This window comes from Bombina bombina, chromosome 7 (genome assembly GCF_027579735.1).
Source record: "Bombina bombina isolate aBomBom1 chromosome 7, aBomBom1.pri, whole genome shotgun sequence".
Lineage (NCBI taxonomy): Eukaryota > Metazoa > Chordata > Amphibia > Anura > Bombinatoridae > Bombina > Bombina bombina.
Genome location: NC_069505.1, coordinates 328,786,782 through 328,801,286, shown reverse-complemented (window position 1 = coordinate 328,801,286; position 14,505 = coordinate 328,786,782).

The window sequence follows — 14,505 nt, the reverse complement described above, 5'->3', positions numbered from 1 at the left end:
CTAACGCAGCCATTCTGTGGACTCTCAATACCAGAGTTATTTTAAAGGTGCGGCCAGAAAAAAGCCAGCGTTAGCTACGCGGGTCGTTACCGACAAAACTCTAAATCTAGCCGTATATGCAGGTAGTGTGGTCTCAGAGGTTTCCTAAACATTTTGGCTGTACTTAGAATTATATTACCAGCATAAAATCTTCATTGCTATTTTTCCAGTGTGGAAAATTTATACTTTATTAATTTGCAAGTATAAACATAGTGAGAGTTTCTACACCTATTCACATATTAATCCAAGTTTGTGAATTCGATATAAACTCACTTTGTGCCCTAAAATTAAGATTTATCCATATGTTAATTTACAGCTAAGTGATACAAAACCGATCATCCACAGTTGAGATCCATACAAAGGATTGAATTGATACAGTGAATTAATTCATTACAGTGTCCAAGCATCTTTTTCCATCTCCCGGATGTAGCGGTACTCCGCTAGGGGGTCTCTCTTCCTCTGTCCAAACCCAGGGGTGGCCACCGGATAGTGGGACCAGAGATATAGTTGCTGAGACCGGGGTCAAGCCAGCGGCTGTATCTCCCCCAGCTGGGCTGGTCTCAGTGGACTCCCAGTCAGGTAGCGTCCTCTCTGCCCTGCAGCTCTTTCTTGGCAGGTATTGTCCCCTCTGCCTGTCTGCTTCTAGGCAGGAATAAATCCCCCTGCCAGGCTGCTTCTTGGCAGGAATAGATCCCTCTGCCTTCAAATAGTGGGACTAGGGCTATCGTGGCTGAGACGAGTTCAAGCCAGCGGCTGTATCTCCCCCAGCTGGGCTGGTCTCAGTGGGCTCCCAGGCAGGTAGCATCCCCTCTGCCTGTCTGCTTCTAGGCAGGAATAGATCCCTCTGCCTCACTGCACACTTCCAGTAGGTAGCGTGCCCTCTGGTTTCTTCTAGGCAGGAATAGATCCCTCTGCCTTGCTGCTCATTTCAGGCAGGTAACGTCCCCTCTGCCACACTCCTTTCTTCAGGTAGGTATTGATTCCTTTGCATTGTCTTTAAAATTGGGGCTCACAAGGCCAGCTCTTTGCATACAGGCCCACAGACTCTGCAACAGATCTCTCTTGCAGGGAGAGATGCAGCCAGAATGCAGGGTCAGAACCGCTGCAACTGGTATACCTGAAAGAATCAGACAGGACTACCTGTTTCAGAAGGAACTACTACTATTGCTTTATTTCACTCAGGACTAGCTTTTACAAACACACCAGTAAGCTTATGGTGACACACACTCCTTAAAATCGTAACTATCAAATGTATATTGCATCTATTGATCTATGTAATTTGTATCTAAAAAAATGTATATTGCATCTATTGATCTATGTAATTCATATCTATCAAATGTATATTGCATCTATTGATCTATGTAATTCGTATCTATCAAGTGTATATTGCATCTTTTGATCTATGTAATTCGTATCTATCAAATGTATATTGCATCTATTGATCTATGTAATTCGTATCTATCAAATGTATGTTGCATCTTTTGATCTATGTAATGTGTATCAATCAAATGTATATTGCATCTATTGATCTATGTAATTCGTATCTATCAAATGTATATTGCATCTTTTGATCTATGTAATTCATATCTATCAAATGTATATTGCATCTATTGATCTATGTAATCTATGCATCTATCTATAAAATCTATCTATCTCGTGGCCGGACTGTTTTGTGACAGCCACTTGTGTTTCGGCCAAATTTGAAGTAGGAGGACTGACCAAGCATCTTTTTCCATCTCCTGGTTCCTAAAATCCATGCCATATACACCTCCCCCGATAGGGGGAGTAACAGGTATTAAACTGCTAAGAATAGTACTACTTAACACACCACTCATATCTAGTGGCACAATAGATTGCAGGCGCAGTGCCCCAAATTTGAAGCGGAAGGACCGACCAAGCAACTTTTTCCATCTCCCGGTTCCAAAAATCCATGCCATATACACGTGCCCTGGCGCCGAAACTGCCTCTGGGAACCTTACCATGGGTCACAGACCGCACGTCTTGTAATACTCTGTCAGGGAAATTATATATCTATCAAATCTATCTATTTATCTAACGAATCTATCTAACTATCAATCGTATCTATCAAATATATATTGCATCTATTGATCTATATAATTCGTATCTATCAAATGTATATTGCATCTTTTGATCTATGTAATTCGTATCTATCAAATGTATATTGCATCTATTGATCTATGTAATTCGTATCTATCAAATGTATATTGCATCTTTTGATCCATGTAATTCGTATCTATCAAATGTATATTGCATCTATTGATCTATGTAATTCATATCTATCAAATGTATATTGCATCTTTTGATCTATGTAATTCGTATCTATCAAATGTATATTGCATCTATTGATCTATGTAATTCGTATCTATCAAATGTATATTGCATCTTTTGATCTATGTAATTCGTATCTATCAAATGTATATTGCATCTAATGATCTGTGTAATCTATGTATATATCTATAAAATCTATCTATCTCATGGCCGGACTGTTTTGTGACAGCCACTTGTATTTCGGCCAAATCTGAAGTAGGAGGACCGACCAAGCATCTTTTTCCATCTCCCGGTTCCTAAAATCCATGCCATATACACCTCCCCCAACAGGGGGAGTAACAGGTATTAAACTGCTAAGAATAGTACTACTTAACACACCACTCATATCTGGTGGCACAATAGATTGCACGCACAGTGCCGCAAATTTGAAGCTGGAGGACCGACCAAGCATCTTTTTCCATCTCCCGGTTCCAAAAATCCATGCCATATACACGTGCCCTGGCGCCGAAACTGCCTCTGGGAACCTTACCATGGGTCACAGACCGCACGTCTTGTAATACTCTGTCAGGGAAATTATATATCTATCAAATCTATCTATTTATCTAACGAATCTATCTAACTATAAATCGTATCTATCAAATATATATTGCATCTATTGATCTATGTAATTCGTATCTATCAAATGTATATTGCATCTTTTGATCTATGTAATTTGTATCTATCAAATGTATATTGCATCTATTGATCTATGTAATTCGTATCTATGAAATGTATATTGCATCTTTTGATCCATGTAATTCGTATCTATCAAATGTATATTGCATCTATTGATCTATGTAATTCGTATCTATCAAATGTATATTGCATCTTTTGATCCATGTAATTTGTATCTATCAAATGTATATTGCATCTTTTGATCTATGTAATTCGTATCTATCAAATGTATATTGCATCTTTTGATCTATGTAATTCGTATCTATCAAATGTATATTGCATCTTTTGATCTATGTAATCTATGTATCTATCTATAAAATCTATCTATCTCGTAGCTGGACTGTTTTGTGACAGCCACTTGTGTTTCGGCCAAATTTGAAGTATGAGGACCAACCAAGCATCTTTTTCCATCTCACGGTTCCTAAAATCCATGCCATATACACCTCCCCCGATAGGGGGAGTAACAGGTATTAAACTGCTAAGAAAAGTACTACTTAACACACCACTCATATCTGGTGGCACAATAGATTGCACGCACAGTGCCCCAAATTTGAAGTGGGAGGACCGACCAAGCATCTTTTTCATCTCCCGGGTTCCGAAAATCCGTGCCATATACACGTCCCCTAGCGCCGCAACTGCCTCTGGGAACCTTACCATTGGTCCCAGACCGCACGTCTTGTAATTCTATGTCAGGGAAATTATATATCTATCAAATCTATCTATTTATCTAACAAATCTATCTAACTATCAATCGTATCTATCAAATATATATTGCATCTATTGATCTATGTAATTCGTATCTATCAAATGTATATTGCATCTTTTGATCTATGTAATCCGTATCTATCAAATGTATATTGCATCTATTGATCTATGTAATTCTTATCTTTCAAATGTATATTGCATATTTTGATCCATGTAATTCATATCTATCAAATGTATATTGCATCTTTTGATCTATGTAATTCGTATCTATCAAATGTATATTGCATCTTTTGATCTATGTAATTCGTATCTATCAAATGTATATTGCATCTTTTGATCTATGTAATGTGTATCTTTCAAATGTATATTGCATCTATTGATCTATGTAATTTGTATCTATCAAATGTATATTGCATCTTTTAATCTATGTAATTCGTATCTATCAATTGTATATTGCATCTATTGATCTATGTAATTCGTATCTATCAAATGTATATTGCATCTATTGATCTATATAATTCGTATCTATCAAATGTATATTGCATCTTTTGATCTATGTAATTCATACCCGGCCACAATTTCTTTGCACAATAGGCAATCCCGGACCCCATCCTGTACTCGATTGTGCAAAAGGAAGTAACCTTACCATGGGTCCCACACCGCACGTCTTTGTAATTCTCTGACTGGGAAATTATATATCTATCAAATTATCTATTTATCTATCAAATCTATCTAACTGTCAATCATATCTATCAAATGTATATTACATCTATTGATCTATGCAATTCGTATCTATCAAATGTATATTGCATCTATTGATCTATGTAATTCGTATCTATCAAATGTATATTGCATCTATTGATCTATGTAATTCGTATCTATCAAATGTATATTGCATCTTTTGATCTCTGTAATTCGTATCTATCAAATGTATATTGCATCTTTTGATCTATGTAATTCGTATCTATCAAGTGTATATTGCATCTATTGATCTATGTAATTCGTATCTATCAAATGTATATTGAATCTATTGATCTATGTAATTCGTATCTATCAAATGTATATTGCATCTTTTGATCTCTGTAATTCGTATCTATCAAATGTATATTGCATCTTTTGATCTATGTAATTCGTATCTATCAAGTGTATATTGCATCTATTGATCTATGTAATTCGTATCTATCAAATGTATATTGCATCTATTGATCTATGTAATTCATATCTATCATATGTATATTGCATCTATCGATCTATGTAATCTATGTATCTATCTATCAAATCTATCTCGTGGTTGTGCAAATGGACTGTTTGCGGTTGTTTGCGGTGCGTTACACAGGGAGTTTGGTCTGTCTCTGTCAAGCGGGCGTAACCCTTACACTACCTGATCAATACAACATCATACCTGATGTTTTAAAGCACGTTATTCCAAAAAATTTAGGAATGTTAGGTGATTTAGGCCCTTTATGGATTAAAACCAGACTCTGCATCAACTATGTAATTTTCTGTGGGAGTTTTGCCATGGATCCCCCTCCGCCATGCCACAGTCCAGGTGTTAGTTCCCTTGAAACAACTTTTCCATCACTATTGTGGCCAGAAAGAGTCCCTGTGGGTTTTAAAATTCGCATGCCTATTGAAGTCAATGGCGGTTCGCCCGGTTCGCCGGTTCGCGAACAGTTGCGGAAGTTCGAGTCCGCCGTTCGCAAACCAAAATTTTTAGGTTTGCAACATCACTAATTATATGCTTTGACAAAATTCAAATTATATGACAAATACACACACAGTTTGGTTTCAGCCTCATTTTTATTTTTGTGAATAAATTCTGCTGTGATGAGATTGGGTCAATTTATATTGTAGTGCACTGAGTAGAGATGCAATGTAATTAGAGCATCATATACGGGGTTCGATCCGATATACGGCGTAGTTTGCGGCGCAAGCGAGGGAACCCGCGTCGCCCGCAGTTTCAGCTTGCATCTTGAGCTATCCAATATACGGCGCCGTCAGATGCTAATGTGCCGTAAGTCGGATAAACCAGCGATTTCCAGAAATCTGCGCAAGTACAAATTTCTGGCGTCGCCAGTGACTTGCGCCACGTTAGAAACTGCCGGCGCCTACAAAACCTGACTAAAGTATGAAATCACCAGCACTGTCTAACACGCCTCCCTAACATAGCCCGACACGTCTAACCCTCTATCTGCTAACCCCCTCACTAGCCTAACAATAAAATATGTATTAACCCCTAAACCGCCGCTCCCAAACCCTGCCACAACATAATAAAGTTATTAACCCCTAAACCGCCGCCAGATATATTAAATCTATAACCCCGTAAAGTGAGCCCCTAACACCGCCACCATCTACCTTACCTACCCCCTAAAGTGAGCCCCTACCCCGCCGCTATCTATTTTAAAATTATTAACCCCTAATCTAATCCCCCTACCCCGCCGCCATCTATATTAAATTATTTAACCCCTAAAATACTAAACTATCCCTACCACTAAACCTAAGTCTAACCCTACAAATAGCCCTGAAAAGGGCTTTTTGCGTGGCATAGCCCCAAAGTAACAGCTCTTTTGCCAGCCCTTAAAAGGGCTTTTTGCGGGGCATGCCCCAAAGAATTCAACTCTTTTGCCAGCCCTTAAAAGGGCTTTTGGCGGGGCTTTGTCACAAAGTAAACTGCTCTTTTGCCTACAATCTACATCCCCCTACACCGCGGCCACCTATAATAAATGTATTAACCCCTAATCTAATCCCCCTACACCGCCGCCAGCTATATTAACTATATTAACCCTAATTATATTAGGGTTCATATAGTTAATATATTATATATATTAACTATAGTAACCCTAATTATATTAAGGTTAATATAGTTAATATCGTTATTATATTATATATATATATATATATATATATATATATATTAAGTATAATAACCCTATCTAACTCTAACATCCTAACTAAACTCTTATTAAAATAAATCTAATATTAATATTATTAATTAAAATATTCCTATTTAAATCTAAATACTTACCTATAAAATAAACCCTAAGATAGCTACAATATAATTAATAATTACATTATAGCTATGTTAGGGTTTATATTTATTTTACAGGTAAATTGTTAATTATTTTAACTAGGTATAATAGCTATTAAATAGTTATTAACTATTTAATAGCTACCTAGTTAAAATAATTACCCAATTACCTGTAAAATAAATCCTAACCTAAGTTACAAATACACCTACACTATCAATAAATTAAATAAACTACAAACATCTATCTAAAAATACAATTAAATTAACTAAACTAAATTACAAAAAAAAACAAACACTAAATTACAAAAAATAAAAAAAAGATTACAAGATTTTTAAGCTAATTACACCTATTCTAAGCCCCCTAATAAAATAATAAAGCCCCCCAAAATAAAAAAAATTCCCTACCCTATTCTAAATTAAAAAAAGTTCAAAGCTCTTTTACCTTACCAGCCCTTAAAAGGGCCTTTTGTGGGGGCATGCCCCAAAGAAAACTGCTCTTTTGCCTGAAAAAAAAACAAAACACAATACTACCCTCCAACATTACAACCCACCACCCACATACCCCTAATCTAACCCAAACCCCCTTAAATAAACCTAACACTACCCCCCTGAAGATCTCACTACCTTGTCTTCACCACACCGGGCCGAACTCCTCATCCGATCCGGGCGATGTCTTTATCCAAGCGGCAGCAAAGTCTTCTTCCATCCGGCAGCATCTTCCATCAAACAGCATCTTCAAACTTCATTCGTCGTTCAGTCGTCGGCCGGGATGGATGCTCCGCATCGGAGGAACGATGAATGAAGATTGAAGATGCCGCTTGATGGAAGATGCTGCCGGATGGAAGAAGACTTTGCTGCCGCTTGGATAAAGACATCGCCCGGATCGGATGAGGAGTTCGGCCCGGTGTGGTGAAGACAAGGTAGGGAGATCTTCAGGGGGGTAGTGTTAGGTTTATTTAAGGGGGGTTTGAGTTAGATTAGGGGTATGTGGGTGGTGGGTTGTAATGTTGGGGGTGGTATTGTGTTGTTTTTTTTCAGGCAAAAGAGCAGTTTTCTTTGGGGCATGCCCCCACAAAAGGCCCTTTTAAGGGCTGGTAAGGTAAAAGAGCTTTGAACTTTTTTTAATTTAGAATAGGGTAGGGAATTTTTTTTATTTTGGGGGGCTTTATTATTTTATTAGGGGGCTTAGAATAGGTGTAATTAGCTTAAAAATCTTGTAATTTTTTTTTATTTTTTGTAATTTAGTTTAGTTTATTTAATTGTATTTTTAGATAGATATTTGTAGTTTATTTAATTTATTGATAGTGTAGGTGTATTTGTAACTTAGGTTAGGATTTATTTTACAGGTAATTGGGTAATTATTTTAACTAGGTAGCTATTAAATAGGTAATAACTATTTAATAGCTATTATACCTAGTTAAAATAATTAACAATTTACCTGTTAAATAAATATAAACCCTAACATAGCTACAATGTAATTATTAATTATATTGTAGCTATCTTAGGGTTTATTTTATAGGTAAGTGTTTAGATTTAAATAGGAATATTTTAGTTTATAATATAAATTAGATTTATTTAATAAGAATTTAGTTAGGGGTGTTAGGGTTAGATAGAGTTAATATAGTTAATATAAATACTATAGTAACTATATTAACTATATTAACCCTAATATAATTAGGGTTAATATAGCTAATATATAATGTAATAACTATATTAACTATAATATACTTAGGGTTAATATAGATAATATAGCTGGCGGCGGGGTAGGTAGATTAAATTAGGGGTTAATAATTTTAATATAGATGGCGGCAGTGTAAGGGGCTTACATTAGGGGTTAATACCATTAATATAGGTGGCGGCGGTGTAGGGAGGGCAGGTTATAGGGCAAAAGAGCTGTTAACTTTGGGGCAAAGCCCCGCAAAAGGCCATTTTAAGGGCTGGTAATAGAGCTTATTACTTTATGGATATTAGATTAGGGGTTAATAATATTAATATAGCTGGCGGCGGTGTAAAGGGTCAGATTAGGGGATAGATCAGGTAGATGGTGGCGGTTTTAGGGGCTCACATTAGGGGATAGATCAGTTAGATGGTGGCGGTTTTAGGGGCTCACAGTAGGGGATAGATCAGTTAGATGGTGGCGGGTTTTTTTTTTTTTTTTAATTCTTTTTTTTATTAGTTGCAATCCAATATACAGGTACAACGTAAGACATAATAACGACAAAATAACAGAAGAAAAAAAAAAACAATAAAGGATACACAGTAGACACATCTGTATATTTTGTTTATGAACTCTTTAACCTCAGAGATTCAAAATATGTCTTTAAATATGATCTTTTGGATTACCAACCTTTTTTGTACCTAAAATAATTGAAGAAAGAAAAAAAAGAGAAAATGGAAAGAGGGATAAAAAAAAAAAAAAAAAAAAAAAAAAGAATAAACTCACAGGTTCCCCCCTGTCTCCCATAGACCAAATCCTAGGTCCATACGACCTGTATCAAGAACAATGATCTTCCAGATCTTAGATGACCCTTAATAAACTTCTCTGTAAAGCGAGATCCAAGATACTGGAAATTCACCATGTAGTACTAGTTCTGCAAAGCTATCCGAACTCAAGAAGGGATTCAATATACCCTTTTGGACTTGGAAGGGATATGTTTTAATTATGGGCAGCCATCTTATGAGAAATGTTTTAATTTTTTTTTCACCTGCTAATTGCGTATGAAAAGATTCGAATATGATTTGATTTTGTATTTCTTTAATAAAGAGTGGGAAGCTAGGGGCTGTTTTTCCTTTCCATGTTTTCAGTATTAAATGTCTGGCTAGTAGTATTATTGTATTAAGTATATTTTCATGAAGAGCTTGGTTATTTGTATGATTTTTAAGAAATATAATCTCTTCTAACCCAATAGTGATCTCAACTCTAAAAGTTTTGTTAAGCCAAAAAATAATCTTTTTCCAAAAGTGATTAATCTTAGGGCAAAGCCCAAACATATGTAGGATATCTGCTTCTATATATCTACAACGTGGGCAGAGGAATGTTCGTGATGTAAACATTCTACTTAATCTAGATGGAGTGTAATAATAGTTATTTAGCAATTTCATGTGTGATTCTTTCCAATTCATTGAAATCTTACATTTACTCAGGGCTAGAAAACTTAACTTTATTTTTTCATGGTTTATATCCGGGAAATAGGGTATCCACGTATCGGATATTTTATCTAAAAGAATTTGACTTTGCTTAGCCAGCATTATGTTATATATTAATGATATTGACGATGTTCCACCTGAGGATTTTTGTATATGTATTCTAATATCGGACCATGCACCATCTCTATCTAGAATCCAATCTTTACTACCAATAAAGTGCCTTGCTTGCAGATAAGCAAAGAAGCTGTTTCTAGGAAGACCAAATTGCGTTACCAGAGATTCAAATGAGGTTACCTGCCCAGAGTCTAGTAATAATTGGTAGACATACTTCAAACCTTTTTCTTCCCAGGTTTTAAATATTACCTGGGAATTTCCAGGTAAAAATCCCGCATTACCTCTTATTGGGAGATATTCAGAGAACAAATAGTTTGCTCCAATTATATGACAGAATTTACGCCAAGCTATCAATATATTATTAAAAGATATTAGGTAACGTATACTCAGAGGGATTTCATCCGGAGAATTATGTAAAATAGCTTTAAGTGAATAAGGATAGATCATATAGCTCTCAAGATCAGTTGCAGAAAACCAATTGGTTTCTGCTAGCCAGTCGAATGCAATTTTGACCAAAGTGGCCAGATTATAAAGACTAATATTTGGTAGTGCAAGGCCCGCTGTGCCACGTTTTTGAGTCAATTTGTTGAGAGACAAACGCGCTTTCTTACCATGCCATATGAACTTGTTAAACATGGCATTTATTTCATTAATATCTGATTTCTTTAGAAGCAACGGCAGATTCTGGAGAGGGTATAACAATTGTGGAAAGATAATTGTTTTTAGTAAACTGACTCTAGCTGTTATAGATAAGGGAAACGCTGTCCATATTTCTAGATTTACCTTGATTTTTTGAATAAGCTTTTGGTAATTTAAGTTATACCAGTTTTGGGGATTTTTATGCAGATGTAAACCTAGATATGTAAGCGTGTCGACAACTTTAAATGGAAGTTCCCGTGTACTAAATTTAGTTTTCTGGAGCCACATCAGTTCACTTTTAGTATAGTTTATTTTATACCCTGAAAACGAGCTGAAGAGGTTTAAGCATGTTAGGATTATGGGTATTACCTGAGAAGTGTTATAAAGAAAAATTATAATGTCATCGGCATACAGGAGAATTTTTAGTGTTGGTGTAACTAGAGGGGTCCCTATGCATACCTGTCTTAACCGGATGGCCAGGGGTTCGAGGGCGATGTTAAACAGTAGGGGGGAAAGTGGGCAGCCCTGCCTTGTACCTTTTTTTAATGAAATTGCCTTAGTTAATGTCCCATTAATCAGTAGAAAGGATATTGGATTCCTAGATGGTGGCGGTTTTAGGGGCTCACAGTAGGGGGTTAGTCTATGTAGATGGCGGCGGTTAAGGGGTTAAATACTTTATTAGGGATTGCGGCGGGGGATCGCGGTTGACAGGTAGATAGACATTGCGCATGCGTTAGGTGTTAGGTTTTATTTAGCAGATCGCGGTTGACAGCTAGATAGACATTGCGCATGCGTTAGGTGTTAGGTTTATTTAGCAGCTAGTTTAGGGAGTTACAGGGCTCCAATAGTCAGCGTAAGGCTTCTTACGGCTGCTTTTTGTGGCGAGGTGAAAATGGAGTAAGATTTCTCCATTTTCGCCACGTAAGTCCTTACGCTGTATATTGGATACCAAACTGCGCTGGTTTGGTATACCTGCCTATGGCCCAAAAAACTACGGGCGACGGCAGAAATATACACGCGTAACTTCTAGGTTATGCCGTATATAGGATACCAAACCCGCGCAAATATTGGCATCGCCAGCTTTTGCGGGCGACGATTTTTATCGGATCGATCCCACGGTCTCTATCAGAGATAATCATCATAGACAATACATAAATGAATGAGAGTAGCTGCATTCAAATAAAGCTTTTTTTGTGGACAGGAAATTTGAATGGGCACTACATATTATTACTCTTTTCATTTATTTTCTTAAGCACTTAAACATTTAAAAAGTATTATAATGTATCTATCTGTAATTTGTGTTTGCTTTTGTATTTAAAAGCTTTGGTCAGACTAATTTTGCATAGATATTTGTAAATCTTTTTTTAAATTTTTGAAAGGAGAAAATGTGTTCAAAATGGGTTTCTTGCCTTGCAGACCCAGTTGAACCCAAGTCTAACCAGACAGTTATGCCTTAGGGATAGTCATTGGCAGTATACTGCTTAGCTTTTATATTTTATTTGAAGACCTCAGCTAATAAATGTAAATGCAGAAGTTATGGATGATTTCATGTTTTTAATGGGGGGAGGGTTACTATAACCACTGTTTAACTACTTCCAGTGACCCTTTTTAGATCCAAAATTAAGAGGCTATGTTTCTTCAATTTCTTTCATAAGGTGGTGAGAGTGTATGAACCATTACACCTGGGATTCAACTCCAGGCCACTAGATACCCAACATCCAAGAGCTTTTAATCCCTCCCTCCCCTCTGGTATCTCAGTCTTTTCTGTGCCTCCACTGGAGAAGGTGAATAACTGAGTTAATGTTAGAACAGAGGGGAATATGGAGTATTGGTTAGTGGCAACATTACACCTTATGGAAGTTAGTCACATGCCTGCCACAAGTGTCATGGGGACTTGTCCCTTAGCCTCCTAATGTTGCGTTATCATCATACTTTACTTACAGATCTGATGCTGATGTCTACACATCACTGAATGGGCTCGCTACTGGAAGCATCTGGTAAGCACAGTAGAATAGGTGCATTTCAGTGATAGTTAAACTCATGCACTTAGATATTTCACTGGCTATTAGCAGGTACAGTTTCAGGTACACCATAGCATACAGACACACAAACACAGTATATTACAGATAGTAAATACTTTGTTCTTTTAGTATCTTGTTGAAGAGCATACCTAAGTAGGCTCATGGGCATGCACCTGTCTGGAACATTAGCCGGCAGCAGCGTTTACACTATATAAGTGTTAAAAGCATTGTTGCACTGTTGCCATATAGTGCTTAAGACACATGCATGCTCCTGAACATAACTAGTTCTGATTGTCAAACAAACAAACAATATACCAAAAGAATGAAGAAAATTTAAGGAAATTATAAATATATTTTTTTTATTTCTCACGTTATCTGAATTATTAAAGAAACTCTTTCAGTTGATGTCTGAATTTAAAAAATAAAGACATAAGCATGCAGAATCTCAAAATTAACCCCTTAACGACACAGATGTACCCTGTATGTCATGTGTCTTTAAAAGAACAGTTCACCAAAAAATTTTCTCCCCTTTTAAATTGTTACCAATAATCCATTTTACCTGCTAGAGTGTATTAAATTGATTATAAGTAGCTCCTTTAGCCCTATTTTGGCATTTGAAATAGCTGATTTAGCCTGTGGTATCTCGATCTATACTGAAAGTTTGTATATTGGAGTCTCAGCTATTGAATAGCCTAAGTAAACAGAGCCAGAACAATAAATTACACTCCAAGTGGGGTGAAGGATAGTTAAGTAATAAAATGATAATTTCCCATTGTTCTCTAAATATTGAGCTTTGGTTTTCCAGGCAAATATCAGATAAGAAAACAAGTGTGTGTACAGAAAGTGATAACATGATGTATGATATTACCTGAAACTCAACTCATTGTAATAGGTTGTGACTTAAAAGCTACTTTATATAAACAAATACACCTAAAAATCCAATTTCTCATACATTTTATTTGAAAATACATTAATATAAAAACAATTTTTCAGTGTACTGTCCCTTTAAGGGATTTTTGGGCAAAAGCATTGAGACATGCTATTACACATTTCCTCACTGGTAGAGGTTACAGCACGGTCCCACCTCTGGCTTTAACTTCTTTAAAGAAAAATGACAAACAACACACAGGGTACATCGGCGGTTATTAAGGGGTTAAATTAATTAGCTACCATATAGACTTTATTTTCTTCCATGTAAAAAATGTATAGGAAAACCCAGCTTTCTATCATTTTCATGTATCTACCCAATTTTTTTTTTAATAAAAACCTGATGTTGTAGTTAGTTTGTATGTATAATTGAGGCAGCCAACTAATTTGAATGGCAAAGGTTTAAATGGTTTTAATGGATGTTATTTGATTGATTTCCCACAATCTATTTTGCATAGGCTGTTTCTGAAAGGGTGACTTGTGTCTTAAATGGACTCTCAAGTCAAAATTAAACTTTCATTATTCAGATAGAGCAGGCAATTTTAAAAAACAATTCACAAAATATACATATGATACAGAGGGATTGGAAATAGAAATAACTGCCTGGCTTTCTCACTTTCTCTCTACAAATACACCTGCTCTAATCCTAGGGGACTTCAACATCCCCATTAAAAACCCATCTGCCCCTTCTGCCTCTAAACTTCTCTCACTCACAAACTCCTTTGGTCTATCACAATCCACCCTATTCCATGCTCACTGCTATGGACACTCTATTGATCTGGTATTCTCCTACCTCTGCTCACTATCTGATGTTACCTGTCACCCATTCCCCATCTCAGACCACCATCTGCTCAACTATTATCTCAATGTATAAGCTAAACC